Raw genomic sequence first — 11,544 nt, forward strand, 5'->3', positions numbered from 1 at the left:
CCATCACCTTGGGCCGGTTGGGCTTTGAGACTCCAGGGAATAGAGGCCCTTGAAACAGTACCTTCTTGCTACTGCTCCCACCATCCCGTCTCAGAATTTACACTCTGGTGCTTCTTTCTCTAAGGCTTTTCTGTGCTGCCTTTCAGTGCCCAGGAGAGCAGCAAGAGGGCTCCCTGGGTCTCTCTTCTGAAAGAAGAAACACAATTTCCAGCTCCAGCTAGAACCTTCCTACTGCTCAGCCAGCACACATCTTGTGAACTTTTGAATTTACTCACTAGCGCAGCCATTTCAGATCTTCTCTTTTTGCATTGTGAGCCCCGGGATGAATCTCAAAAATGCTTTGATAACTCAGCTTGCACAAGGCATATGCATGTATGTTACCTGATATCAGTCTCATAAAAACTCTGTGACATCCAAACGTAAAGCTACTGGCTCCGAGGGAACAAAGCTCTGAGGGATCAAAGTCAGTGTTCCAGGGAGAGGCAGAGGCAGGACTCAGAGTCCCACCTTGGACCTTGACGTCAGCTTGGTTTTCTCCCCATATCCCCATACCTGTCCTCTGGGATGTGGCTTTCCTTTTGCTTTGCCTCCTTCACCACATGTGGTACCTTCTTCTTTTCACTTTCCAGTATCTTCCTTTCTCCAAAGCTTACATCCACCTGTGCTCTGGTTCCTTTTCTGCTTCTTGTGATCTTCCTGCCAAGGATGGTAGGAGTACTCTTGCATCCTCAATCCCTCCCACTCAATTGGTTCCTTCCTTTCTGTCTTAAAATAGTAATATTTCCATTACCTTAAACTTTATTTCTCCTTTCCTTCTAGCTATCATCTTATTTCTCTTGCCTAGTACTGCCAAACCTACCGAGTGTATTATAACTCACTATCTGTCTCCTTGTCTCTTTCACGCTCAAACCCTTTTCCCTGATACTTACCCTTGCAATCTGGCTTCCTTTTGGCCCTGTGGACCATCTCCTATTTCTTGAAAACCACTTTCCCACCCTCTCAGGACGTATACAACTCTATACATTTGTAGCTATTCCACTGACTGATTCTTTTTTATCTGGACAACCATTTCCTCATCAGTTACACGAGAGAGGTGGGCTAGATCATTTCTAAGCTTTCTTCCTATTCTATGAATTTCAGTTTCTTTGGTTGAAACTTCTCCCCGCTTCTGACTGTGCCAATCCTTCATGACTTAGTTCTTGGCCTTCCATGCGACTCTCTTTTCTCCCACTTCCATGGACAGATAATCTATACTCATCTCCATGTGGAAAAATTCACATCTCCATAACCAATCCAAACCTCTCATCCCCCTGCCTTTACTTCCAGCTGTGCACACACAGATGCCACATCATCACTCACTTCATACTCAGCACTTCCTCAACCCCCAACAAGCACTTCTCCCCAACTCCCCCAATTTTTATCCGTGACACCCGAGGCTTGGGTAAGGTGGGGTGAGGAGGGGAAGCTAACTGCTTTTAAACTATATTCTGAGAATATAATGAAAAAGTAAAATATAGGCCCAAGTATCTGGGGGAAAATATTTAATAAAAGAGAGAGACAAAATGAAATCACTTAACTCCAAATCTCTTTGCTATAAAGGGAACCAATCTTCAAGCCAAAAATGGCCAAACAAACATGGTTAGGAGGGATCAAAACCTTAAAGAGGTGAGCACATAACACCGGGTTGCTTTTAATGACTTCAGATCTTCATATCCAGTGAATAATACCCTGAGGTAGATAAAGAAGTTATAAATGTTACTTCAGAGAATTATCTATGAGAAATTAAGATATTTTCAGATTTTGAGTCTCAGAGAGCCAAAAATACAAAGGCAAATGTGGTCCTAGTTTTTCAAAACCTGTGAAATGTTAGATTCCAGAATCTGAAGACCAAGAGCTCCTTGGCCCCCGGTAGAGCCTAGAGTGGACTCTGAAACTAATAAAAGTCTGTGAGCACTTAGAGAAGAAAGCAATAATTACCATTCAGAGTCAGTAGTTAGCTAAAGTATTTCTTTTGTTTGGGTTAACAGACCAATAAGTCAAAGATTCCCAAGAAATTGATAAAATCTTTTTGGTTAGTTTATGTTTCTCAGTCTTACATGTTGGCAGTTTCCTTTTCTTTCATGTCATACCTGTGCTTGTAATCACCTGTTCAGTGTCTGGCTTCTTCAATCAATAGGCTATGAGCTTGGTGAGGGCAGGGTGGGACCATTCCTGACCACTTCACTGCTGTATCCATAATTCTTAGCTTTGTAGGTACTGATTAAAAGAATAGATAAAAGGATTAATTGCTTAATGGGTAGGTGGAAAATGTGAACTGGATGATAATAGATTTATAAGTGATTGCAAAAGTATACTTAAAATATTAATGAATTACTGAATTGATGCCAATCTAAAGATTAGCTCTAACTATAAAACTCTTGGAAGAAAACAGGAGGAAAGCTTCATGACATTGGATTTGGCAATGATTTCTTGGATATGACACCAAAAGCACATGAAAGAAAAAAAGTGGATAAGTTGGACATCATCAAAATTTTAAAAGTTTGTGCTTCAGAGGACACTATCAACAGTGAAAAGGTAGCCCATGGAATGGGAGATACAAATCATGTATCTGATAAGGAATTGATACCCAGAATATATAAAGAACTCCTACAACTCAACAGACACAAACAACCCAAGTCAAAAAAGGGCAAAGGTGACCATATGTGTGTGTGTTTATCTCTTAGCTTTCTATCCTGTTCCATTGATCTATATTTTTGTTTTTGTGTCAGTACCATACTCTCTTGATTACTGTAGCTTTGTAGTATAGTCTGAAATCAGGGAGCCTGATTCCTCCAGCTCCATTTTTCTTTCTCAAGATTGCTTTGGCTATTCGGGGTCTTTTGTGTTTCCATACAAATTGTGAAATTTTTTGTTCTAGTTCTGTGAAAAATGCCATTGGTAATTTGATAGGGATTGCATTGAATCTGTAGATTGTTTTGGGTAGTATAGTCATTTTCACAATGTTGATTCTTCCAATCCAAGAATGTGGTATATCTCTCCATCTGTTTGTATCATCTTTAATTTCTTTCATCAGTGTCTTACAGTTTTCTGTATACAGGTCTTTTGCCTCCTTAGGTAGGTTATTCCTAGGTATTTTATTCTTTTTGTTGCAATGGTAAATCGGAGTGTTTCCTTAATTTCTCTTTCAGATTTTTCATCATTAATGTATAGGAATGCAAGAGATTTCTGTGCATTAATTTTGTATCCTGCTACTTTACCAAATTCATTGATTAGCTCTAGAGTCATGTACCACAATGTCCATTGCAGCTCTGTTTACAATAGCCAGGATATGGAAGCATTCTAAGTGCCCATCGACAGATGAATGGATAAAGAAGATGTGGCACATATATACAATGGAATATTACTCAGCCATAAAAAGAAATGCAATTGAGTTATTTGTAGTGAGGTGGATGGACCTAGAGACTGTCATACAGAGTGAAATAAGTCAGAAAGAGAAAAATAAATACCATATGCTAACACATATATATGGAATCTAAAAAAAAAAAAAAGGTTCTGAAGAACCTAGCGGCAGGACAGGAATAAAGACGCAGACATAGAGAATGGACTTGAGGACACAGGGAGGGGGAAGGGTAAGCTGGGATGAAGTGAGAGAGTGGCATGGACTTATATATACTACCAAATGTAGAATAGCTAGCTAGTGGGAAGCAGCCGCTTAGCACAGGGAGATCAGCTTGGAGCTTTGTGACCACCTAGAGGGGTGGGATAGGAAGGGTGGTAGGGAGACGCAAGAGGGAGGAGATATGGGGATATATGTATATATATAGCTGATTTACTTTGTTATAAAGCAGAATCTAACACACCATTGTAAAGCAATTATACTCCAATAAAGATGTTAAAAGAAAAAAAAGGGCAAAGGACTTGAATAGACATTTCTCTAAAGAAGACATACAGATGGCCCATAAGCACGTGAAACAATGTTCAGCATTACTAGTCATCAAGACAATGTAAACCCAAACCACTTCACACCCATTAGGATGGCTATTATTAAACAAACAAACAGAAAATAACAAGTGTTGGCAAGGATGCAGAGAAATTGGAAGCCTTGTACATTCCTGGTGGGAATGCAAAATGGTATAGCCACTGTGGAAAACTGGCAATTCCTCAAAAAAATCAAGCTTAGAATTACCATATGATCCAGCAATTCTACTTCTGTAAGTTAATGAAGTTGACTTACATTAAAGATTAATTAAAGGGCTTCCCTGGTGGCGCAGTGGTTGAGAGTCCGCCTGCCGATGCAGGAAACACGGGTTCGTGCCCCGGTCCGGGAAGATCCCACATGCCGCGGAGCGGCTGGGCCCGTGAGCCATGGCCGCTAAGCCTGCGCGTCCAGAGCCTGTGCTCTGCAACGGTAGAAGCCACAACAGTGAGAGGCCCGCATACCACAAAAAAAAAGATTACTTAAAAAAAAGTTAAAGCAGGGACTCAAACAGATATTTGTATACCCACGTTTATAGCAGCATTATTCACAATAGCCAAAAGATGGAAGTAACCCAAGTGTCCATTTCCAGAGGAATGGATTAAAAAAATGGGATATATACACACAATGGATTTACTCAGTGCTAAAAAGGAGGGAAATTCTCATACATGCTATAACACGGATGAACCTTGAAGAAATTATGCTAAGTGAAATAAGCCAGTCACAAAAGGACAAATACTATATGATAATTCCATTTATTCAAGGCACCTCGAGCAGTCAGATTCATAGAGACAGAGAGTAGAATGGTGGGTGCCAGGGGCTGGAGGGAGGAGGAAACAGGGAGTTATTGTTAATGGGCACAGAGTTTCAGTTTTGCAAGATGAAGAGTCCTGGAGAGGGATGGTGGTGATGGTTGAACTACGATGATATACTTACTACCACGGAATTGTACACTTAAAAATGGTTAAAATGGGGGCTTCCCTGGTGGCAGTGGTTGAGAATCTGCCTGCTAATGCAGGGGACACGGGTTCGAGCCCTGGTCTGGGAGGATCCCACATGCCGCGGAGCAACTAGGCCCGTGAGCCACAACTACTGAGCCTGCGCATCTGGAGCCTGTGCACCGCAGCAAGAGAGGCCGCGACAGCGAGAGGCCCGCGCACCGCGATGAAGAGTGGCCCCCGCTTGCCACAACTAGAGAAAGCCCTCGCACAGAAACAAAGATGCAACACAGCAAAAATAAATAAATAAATTAATAAACTCCTACCCACAACATCTTCTTTTAAAAAAAAAATGGTTAAAATGGTAAATTTTATGTTAGTTCTTTTTTAGCACAATAAAAAGAAATAGGTGAAAAAAAAAGAGTAACTCTAATTGTGAACTTCAGGACTTTATTCTGGGCCCTTTCATCACTTGGAGAGAACCAAAACAAACAATGTTAGAACAATTTTCTAAGGACTTTAAGATTCTGGAATAATGGATTAAAATTAATATTGAAATTAAAGAGGAATAACTGTAAAATTCTGAATGCAGAATATAAATAAGCAAAATTTATATAGGATTAGGGCAATGACTTATTTTACATGAAAAAGATCTTGGCGTTTTCATTTCCTAAAATTCCAAAGTAACCCCACAGCAGAAATATATTTTTTTTAAAGATAACTTTCCCCTATTCGTAGAACCGTGTTCAGGTAAAAGGAAGTAACAGTCTCTCACTGTGCTCAGTGCTGATCAGACAAGACTGGGGCACCACTCTCTTCAGTTCTCGGTACTGTACTTTCAAGGCGTTTATAAGCTGTAATAAAGCAGGATAAAACTGTGAGAACTGTTAGGGAACTCAAAACCAGATCTCACGGTTTTTGGTTGATGAATAAGGGGATTTAGCCTGGGAAAAAGAAAATTAAGAGGGACAGAATAATTGTTTTCAACTATCTGAAAGGCTGGCCTGTGAAATAAGGACTGTCTTTATTCTGTATTTACTCTTAAGAGCAGAATTGGGATAGACAGAAAGCTAAAAGAAGGCTGATTCTTCGTGTGGCAGAATTTTCTAAATATTAGAACTGATGACATTGAGTAGAATGGCCTCCCCGGTACTGGGTGGCCACCTGTCAGGAACGCTGTAGGGCAGTAGGTGGGTCCTTTCCGACACCATGATTCTAGCTTCCTTTCATTTTCTCAGTCTTGGCATTGTTTGACTCCTCCTTCTTTCCCCCAATATCTAATGACGTTTTCAGGGCTCTTCCTTCACAGCCCTCTTGGCTTTACCCTTTACTCTTCACCGCCATTGCCAGCAGCCTGACTTCCTCATCCCTGGATGACTTGTGCGTGCTGCCAGTCAGCTCTTCGAGCTTTAGGGCTGCTTGCTTCAATCCATTCTGCATGCCCCTGCCAGACTCATTTTATAAAATATTTACCATGTAATTCCCCTGATCAAGACCAAAGAGTGGTTTCCCAGTGTCTCCCACGTCAAAATGAAATTTCTTTTCTTGCCTTTTGGGGCCATTCTTCTTTCCCTGTCTTTTCCATCTCACATTCTATTACTCAAATGATCTATTTTGGTTAAGCTGTTCGCTTCAATGTCAACTAGCCTGATTGTCTTCACCGGTTCATTCCCACTCCATTCCCTCATGTGTGCTGTCCTTCTGTGTATCCCCCCCCCCCCGCTTTATTATAGAGACCACCTCATGTACCACAACCATACAAAATCTTTCCTGGCCACCCAAACTCACGCTGATCCTTCCTTTCTTTCATTCACCGAATAAATATTTACTGATTGCTCTTAGAATGCAGGTACTATGCTAGATGCTCGTGAACAAGTGATGAGCAAGAAAAATTCGGTTCCTGACTTCATGGAGTGGGTGAGATAGAATAAACAATTGCTGTAGAGGACACAAATAGGATGTTGTGCTACAAAATGATGATGTGTATATGTGTGTGTGTGCGTGCGCGCGCTGAGGATGGGTGGATGTTTTGATGGGGTAATCAGAAAAGGCCTTTCTGAGGAGGTAACAATTAAGCTGAGACCTGAAGGATGTGAAGGTGTCAGTTCTATTTTACAGCCATTGCTAGTATATATCTCTTCAATTAGATGTAGGCTCCTTGTAGGCAGCTGTTATACTTTCCTTTTACTCTGCTGTGCCCAGCACAGTGCAGGATCTAAGATAAATGCCCAATGTTTCTTATAAGGCCCTTGCTGAAACCATGGATTCTGTTATATAATGCTAAAGACCATTTCTTTCCTGGGCCAAGTGACGCCTAGTTCATACTTTGTATGGATGTGATCCTTGTATTTCCTTATTGGTATTATTACACTTTTAAATAATAATGATTATATTTTAAAGGCCTTGCAGACACTAAGTATAATAGGAATGAAGAGGATTGTAGGAATTCTCTAGCTTCATTGACAAGGAAAAGACAAACTAATCTTTATGACAGTATATTGACATTTCAAAACTAGCATTTAATTATTTACATACTGTAGTATATTAAAAGTACATATACATTTGTATAAATAAATCTGTGTGTATAAAATTTTTTAATAGCTCAACTACTGACAGCTGTAACAGAGAACTTCACCAAAGCCTTGGAAGAACTTTTGCAGTTTGGAGAACAAAATAATCCATGATTCCCTGTAACCAAATACACTTTGAATGAAGGCAATGGTGATGACTCAGTGTCTAGCAAGGTGCTGGGCCCGGCTGGACTGCATTTGATGCTGGGAACTGAGCCGCCAGAGGCCAGAGCTCCAGAGATTTTAAAGCAGCCGAAAGCACATGCTTAGATCAGACTGATTCATGGGGAAGGGCGAGAGTTTCCAGGAAAAGAAACTCTCGGCGGAGCTGTGGGGTTTCTATGTGGGAAGCGGGGAAAATGAAAGCTCCTGAAAGCTTGGCAAAGACTGAGAAATAAATACAGGCTCCCAGGAGTCTTCAACGGAAGAAACTTAGGCTGTGACCAAAAAAAAAAAAAAAAAAAATTTTTTTTGAAAAGTTAAATCCACCCTCAACACTAATTAACTGGACACTGAATACCACTGAGATTTCTAAGTCCTTTTTGCCTTTGACCCTAGCTCCAGCCACAGGAGAAAGAAAGAGGGAGTCTAGCACAGAGCTGTGGGCAGGTTGTACAGTATGAAGAACCAAACTTCCTGGAGTCACACATCAAACCAGTCCAGTCCTGTCCCCCTCTCCCCACCATGGGGAAGACCTGCACTTTCCTAAGGCTGGGTTTTTTTTTTTTTTAACCTGTTCTTTGGAACCCTGGGGTCCCTCATAATTGCTTCAGGCTCTGAGGGGGGATTTTGCAAGGGAAGCCTGAGTTCTTGTATGTTTGGTGAAATAACTGAATTTTTCCATGCTTTAAATACGTGTGAGGGACTCATTTCTGAACCTTCTCTTTATCTTCTTTCTGTGATCATATACTCACCTTCTTCCTCTGGCAGTATTTGTTGCCAAGCACAACTAAGCACTGAGCCAGAAAGTTAACAGTTGAAGTGTGGTTACCTATAGGCAGAAAACAGATCGGGTCTGTTACAGTAACCCAGATAAGGAGCCATGTGAGGGGGAGAGAGAGAGAGAGAGAGAGAGGCTTTTTTAATTTACACAATCCTCATAGCATACCTTCTTTTTAATCTAGTTTATGATTTAACTCCCTCCAGTATAAAATATTGGGCCACAAACTGGCTTCTGGGCTCTATAAACTGTTTGCTTTAAATGTGTCATTAAAATTTTACCACCAAATTAAGATTCCTTGACTTTTCTTAAATATAAGTGTTTGTGATTTTGAAAAACATGACTGGTCTGGGTTAGAGAAAAGAAAGTGACAGTAGGCTCAACTTATTTAAGCAGCAGAAGAAATATGATGCAATTTGATGTTTTTTAAAGCAAAAGAGATGAGTCTGTGAGTTTAAAGATTTCGTAGAATAAGCAAGTTTTTGCATGTGATCTTCCTGTGGTTCTCTCACCCCTCCCCCAGCCTATCCTCCACACCCCAGGGCAGTAATCTTTCTGCAGAGCCAATCTCATCACCAGATGCCCGTGCTTAAAACTTGGAAGTTCAAACTCCTCAGCGGGCCACCCCAGGTTCTCCTGTGGCCTGTTCTCTTTCTGAGCTAATTTCTTCTCTCCACCCCCTTTGAAGAGCCCAGCTGGCTGCAACAAGCAGGCCTTTGCTGCCCCCACTTCCTGTTTAAAAGCCTACCACCACCCTCCACCAGGAAGTACTCCCTCCTTCAAGAGTAAACTCAAAACCACCTTTCGTGGAGTCTTCACCGTACCTTCTTCTCTGGCCCGTGGCACTCTGTCCGCACCTTCACTATGGCAATGCACGGAATGGTCAATTCACACACGCACTTCCCGGTCCCAGCCTTAGCACAGTTCTTGACACACACTAGGCACTCTCTAAATGGTTGCTGGTTGCTGAATAAATGAGTCTTTGGGTTAAATACAGCTTTCCTCTCCTCTCAGCACTTTAAAAGTAGTCAGAAAAGGAAAAGGAAGTGACTAAAGTGTAGACAGTTTAAACGGAACACAGTACCCACCCTGTCTAGGGTACTCCCGGCCACTGGGAAGGAGAAAGCAAGAATAAAGATAGAGACCAGGATCCCAGCTCTGCTTGGAGCTGCTGGAATTTCTCACAACAGCCAGGACCGGCTACTTCATCTGTGGGGCTCAGTACAAAATGGACATGTGGAGCCCCTGGTCAAAGATTATTAAGAATTTCAACATGTGGCAGCAGAGCATTAAACCAAGCCGGGCCTTGTGCAGCTGCACAGGTCACATGGCCAGGAAGCTGCCCTGATGACAGAAGTTGCATCACGATCACAATATCAAGAAGTACAGGAGAGCAGGGAAGCTGGGAGAAATTTTGGATCAATTTTTTGGATCATAGCTTTAAAATATGTAAAATTGTTTTAAAACTTTTCTCTTGCCCCAACACCTCATAAGGCCCCTTCAGTTATGTTTGCTTGTTTTCATTTATAAGTGCAGATCCTTTAAAAAAGTAATTTTATTTCACATTGTTTTAGGGAAAATACCACATACGCTTCATTAGTCCTTAAGAAATAATGCTATGATCCACACCTCACGACTTACCCCAGAAATGAAGTTACACATCATTACTGTATCTCCTTCATTTAATCCCAAAATTTTGGCAGGGGCAGGAGTGGGAGAGACTGCCTTGGCTTTCACGGGATTATGTTAACGTGAAACACCTTTATCACCCCTTCGCTGTTTTAAAAAATCTTGCATCATTAGTTCTCCATGCAAAAGCATCCAACCTCTCAAATGTGATTTTATTTCATAGCAAGAGTGGCAAATTAGAAATTGTTACATTTAAACCCCAAATGAACTTGGTTTATCAGATGTCATCATGATGAAATGTATAAGCTGATAATGTAAATGAATGAAGATTTATTGAAGGGGTCTTTTCAAAACCCAGCTCCTTTGAAACGGGTAAGTTGGTCTGCACTGCTGCAAGTTCTCCAGCAGGGGGCAGCGCGGAGTGCCACATCCCCAGCCTCTCCCAGCAAGGGTCCACAAGACTCCTGTCTGCCTTTGGCTCCCTCCTTGGGACAGACGCAAAGGGACCACACAGCATTAGTGACCACAGCACTATGAGATGCAGCAGGAAGTGGGGATGCCCACGAAGCCGGACCAGTGGACAAACGCCAGGTCCCAGCCTTCCTTTCAGGGCTCTCATCTCACGCTCCCCATGCCTAGCTGTTTCCCTGTTCTCTTCTATTACTTCAAAGCCAGAGAACCTAGGAACAGGGCTAAATTCATGAAACAAAATGCTCGTTGTACTCTTCTAATTTCTCCACAAGGTAAAATTTTCACCGCCCAGGACCCTCTGTAAAGATCTGATTGTGTCAGAATTCTTAAACCAGTGAGCCCAGTTTTCTCAACTGCAAATGAGATGATTACGACCTACTTCCTAGGGCCCCTCAAGAATTTGCAAGGGAACGCAAGTAGAGTGGACGTGACTGGTAGAGAAGGTGCTCAAATTAAATCTCACTTTTGTGGTCTGGGGCTCTTGTGTTACTGAGAAGATAGTGCTGCTGAAGGTGGAAGAGAAAATGACTCTCAGAACACTCTCGGGGAGAGAGAGAAACATTCACAGGTAAAACTCAGACTGTGGAACACCAGCAGAGCCCCATCTGTACAAGCCTGTCTGCAGACGACTCTGCACCTGCTGCTCCTCGCTTAGATTCTCTCACCTGAGAACAAACACGCACACAGACGCCCACTTGCTTAGCTAAAGACGCCTACAACTCAAATACACACACCAGAACAAACCTAACTGTACAGAAACACAAACAGCTGGTCCCTTAGAGGCGTACCTTGCGGGACACACGCTGACGTGCCGAAGGTGTGTGCGTGGAAGTGAACTGTGTAGACTGAGCAGGGCCTGCAGAGGGGACGCGGACAGGCAGCGGTGGGGAAGCAGAACGGACGACAGAGACCCACGATTGCGGGTACAGTAAGAATACTTCACCTTGACAAGCTCCAGGGACATTTCATGGCTTTTCAAATAACTAAAAATATACCTTTGGCCTCTTAATTACTTCACAC

The 11,544-nt window shown here is 42.1% G+C and overlaps 1 long non-coding RNA gene across 2 annotated transcripts; it reads right to left on the reverse strand.

Moving 5' to 3' along the window:
• Nucleotides 1-951: 951 nt before the first annotated feature.
• On the reverse strand, nucleotides 952-10,087 carry LOC117198771 (uncharacterized). Of its 2 annotated transcripts, XR_004480018.2 has the most exons (4): nucleotides 9,249-10,087; nucleotides 8,399-8,475; nucleotides 2,130-2,256; nucleotides 952-1,728 (listed from the first exon to the last, which is right to left on the reverse strand). It is a non-coding gene; the product is annotated as an uncharacterized LOC117198771 (long non-coding RNA). The 2 variants fall into 2 exon arrangements; XR_007478892.1 differs by lacking the exons at nucleotides 8,399-8,475; nucleotides 9,249-10,087 and adding an exon at nucleotides 4,235-4,435.
• Between the last annotated feature and the right edge of the window lie 1,457 nt (nucleotides 10,088-11,544).

This window comes from Orcinus orca, chromosome 1 (genome assembly GCF_937001465.1).
Source record: "Orcinus orca chromosome 1, mOrcOrc1.1, whole genome shotgun sequence".
NCBI lineage: Eukaryota > Metazoa > Chordata > Mammalia > Artiodactyla > Delphinidae > Orcinus > Orcinus orca.